This window comes from Myotis brandtii, unplaced genomic scaffold (assembly GCF_000412655.1).
Source record: "Myotis brandtii unplaced genomic scaffold, ASM41265v1 scaffold609, whole genome shotgun sequence".
Taxonomy (NCBI): domain Eukaryota; kingdom Metazoa; phylum Chordata; class Mammalia; order Chiroptera; family Vespertilionidae; genus Myotis; species Myotis brandtii.
Window position 1 is genome coordinate 1,173,938 of NW_005370315.1, and position 3,994 is coordinate 1,177,931.

Genomic DNA, 3,994 nt, shown 5'->3' on the forward strand with positions numbered 1-3,994 from the left:
TGGAAGTAAGTAAGTAAGTAAGTAAATAAATAAATAAATAAAAACTTTTAATATTTTATCAGAAATCAGTCACATTGGTAGGCACTCTGTAAATGGTATGGTAAGTAAAGCTATATAATTCAGTGGATCCCAGCTTATCTAAATCTATTATTGTCCACATTGTCACCCCATGGAAAAATTAGAAAATATTTTTTGGTCTCATTGCCCCCAAAATATACGAATTCGTGCACCAGTGGGGTCCCTCAGCCTGGCCTGTGGGATCAGGCTGAAACTGGCTCTCCGACATCCCCTGAGGGGTCTCAGATTGCAAGAGGGCACCAGCCAGGCTGAGGGACCCCACCGGTGCACAGTCAGGTCTGGGGAGGGACACGGGAGGTTGGCCAGCCAGGGAGGGGTCACGGGAGAGCTCCAGGGTGTGTCTGGCCTGTCTTGCTCAGTGTTGATCGGCTGGACCCCAGCAGCAAGCTAACCTATTGGTCGGAGTGTCTGCCCCCTGGTGGTCAGTGCACATCATACAGAGCAGTTGAGCGGCCTTAGCATATCATTAGCATATTATGCTTTGAATGGTTGAGCAGCCGACCAACTGACCAGACACTTAGCATATTAGGCTTTTATTACATAGGACTAGAGGCCTGATGCACAAAATTCATGCAAGGGGCTCGGCCCTCACAGCCCCGGCTGCCTTGGCCAGCCCTCACAGCCCCTCGCAGCCCCTCGCAGCCTTGGCTGGCCCTCACAGTCCTCTGCAGCCATGGCTTTGTCTGGAAGGTCGTCCGGATGGTCATTCTGCTGTTCAGTCTAATTAGCATATTAGCTCTTTATTATATAGGATATGAGTGAAATCATATGATTTTTGACATTTTCCATCTGACTTATTTTGCTTAACAAATATTCTCACGATCCATTGATGTTGTTGCAAATAGCAGTATTTAATCTTTCTTTTACATTAAATATACTAACAATATTTTTAGTAATTCAGCCACTATTTTTAATTCTGCTTATTTTTGTCTCACTGGAAATTTAGATCAAACATCTCTAAAAGATGAGACTATATAATTTCAAGAGTACAACTTTGTCACATCAAGTTTTTTTAAAAAATATTTATAAACTCACTATATAGTCGATGATATCCATCAAGGTCTGATAATTGAACCTTTTAGAATAGTCTTTTCAAAGTAGTTTAAAATATACAGAGAATTATTTATTTTCTATTGTTTTAATGGGATCTGTTGTTAGATTATAAAAGGATCCTCTGATTGATCCAAATATATTCTGAAGGCAAATTATGAAAAAGTTGTAGTATAAAGACTCATGTAGAGGCCAGTTTTTTCAAAACTTATAACATATTTCCCACAAAAATATAATTTATTTTATTTATATAATATTTATACCATAGCTACTCTAGAAAAATATTGGGAGAAGTTTATGAAATTAAGCATAACGTAAACTAAGAAAAGGTTAAAACTGAAAGGAATGAAGGAATAAATGTCTCTGAGTACCCAAGATATTTTCTTAAAGGGAGGCAGGTCAGTATAAATACAAGATAAATTAATATCGTATAGATTCATGTTCTAATTTTCGTGCTGGAAAAAAACTAGTGTAAACTCACTCAGGCTTCTGAATCTCAGTATCCATATCCATAAAATGGATATAAAGTGTAACCCACCTGACCAGTGAATGTGTTCCATGACACAACCTGTGGAAGACTCCTCCCTCAGTTCTTATTTGCACTTCCTCTAGGATCACTAGCTCAGAAGGAATGAAGGCAATTCTGAAAAGTGCTGCCTACAGAGCAGCAATCTGCCTACTCCTATTTCTGCTGGACTAACCAGACCAGTTGCTCGCCTCTTCCTGTGCTGATGCTAAACTCCTCTGAGGTACTAACCTCTATGCCACTCAGAGAACTTCTGCTTGTTTTGCTGTCAACCTCCTTTACCTCATTTACTCTTAATTATATTTACTCTTCCACTGCCAGGAAATCACCTTCACTTACTATTGTCAACTCTAAGGCTCTTACATCCCTAGTGATGCTGACATCTTAACATTGTACCTTTCTGTTTTCTGGAGGATAGAACATTTGGCAGGCCAGGTTGAGGGATGATCAAGCTTGGTTGGACCTTCACCTGGAACTATAGGTTCCTCTGCAATCTCCTCCCTGCTACTCTCTCTGGACCATTCTTAACTCACAGTGGGTGTTTTTCTCTGGATTTCCAGGTGTTCTCTGTAGTTTAATTCAACCTTGGGGAAACTTCTAGGCTTTCATACAAATTGTGTCCCAATCAGAACACAAGTTTAACTTTTATCCCATGGATCACTGGACCCCAACCAGACACAGCCATGCAGCTATATGGATTTCACTGTCCATAAGGAGGCTGATCTTCCCAGAGCACAGAGTAGATTGCCAGGGGGCAGTGTTGCATAATCTTGCATTACAACCTAAAACTCATGGGGAATGCAGTCCCAAACCTTTTCTTGAACTCAGATGTGAAGCCTAAATGAGAGAACATAATAGTTGCAAGTTCAATGACTTCTCAATGCCAAGTATTTTATATATTATTAAAGTTAATTCTCATGTATCCTAGATAACACTTGTGGGTTTGAAGCAATGAGATTTCAATGTCATTTAAATGATTCCATGATTCCTCTCTATAAGTTGTTAATTTATTTTAAAAATGCTTCTGGTTCCCCCCAAAAAGACCTCAAAGTGCCACCACAATCTTAAGAAAGAAGAACAAAGTTGGAGGGAACGCAATACCAGATATCAAGTTGTACTACAAAGCCACTGTGTTCAAAACTGCTTGGTGCTGGCACAAGAACAGGCATATAGACCAATGCAACAGAACAGAGATCTCAGAAATTGACCCAAGCCATTACGCTCAATAAATGTTTGACAAAGAATGCAAGAGCATGCAATAGAGTCAAGACAGTCTCTTCAATAAATGATGTTGGGAAAATTGGACAAGTGCATGAAAAAAAATGAAAATAGACCACTAGCTTACAGCACACTCAAGAATAAACTCAAAATGTATAAAAGAATTAAATGTAAGTCGTGAAACCATAAAAATCCTAGAAGAAACCATAAGCAGCAAAATCTCAGACATCTCTCATAGAAATATGTTTGTGGATACATCTCCTAAGGCAAGGAAATTAAAGAGAAAATAAAGAAATAGGACGACATCAAAATAAAAAGCTTCTGCACAGCAAAAGAAACCATCAACAAAATGAAAAGGGAGAACATATTTGGCAATGATCCATCTGATAAAGGGTTAATATCTAAAATATATAAGAAATTCATACATCTTAACAAAAGGAAGACAAGCAGTTCAATTCTCCACAGTGGATGTACAGATGGCCAAGAGACATATGAAAAGATGCTCAAAGTCACTGATCATCAGAGAGATACAAATTAAAATGACAATGAGATATCACCTTATACCTGTCAGAATAGCTATCATCAACAAATGACAAGTGTTGGCGAGGATGTGGAGAAAGGGAACCCTAGTACACTGCTGGTGGGAATGTAGTCTGGTACAGCCATTATGGAAAACATTATGGAGTTTCCTAAAAAATTAAACATGAAACTGCCATTTGGTGCAGTGATCCCACATCTAGGAATCTAGTCTAAGAAACCCAAAACACCAGTCAAGAAGAATGTATGCACCCCTATGTTCATAGCAATGCAATTTACAATAGCTAAGACCTGGAAACAGCCCAAGTGCCCGTCAGTAGATGGGTGGATAAAAAAAAAAAAATCTATGGTACATTTACACCAGGAAATACTATGTGAGCAGTAAAAATGAAAGATCTCTTACCCTTAGAGATAGCATGAAGGGACCTTATTATGCTAAGCGAAATAAACCTGTCAGAGAAAGACGGGTATCACATGATCTCACTCATATGTGGAATCTAATGAACAAAATAAACTGATGAACAAAATAGATCCAGAGACATAGAAGCATGAAACAGACTGTCGAATCTCAGAGGGAAGGAAGGA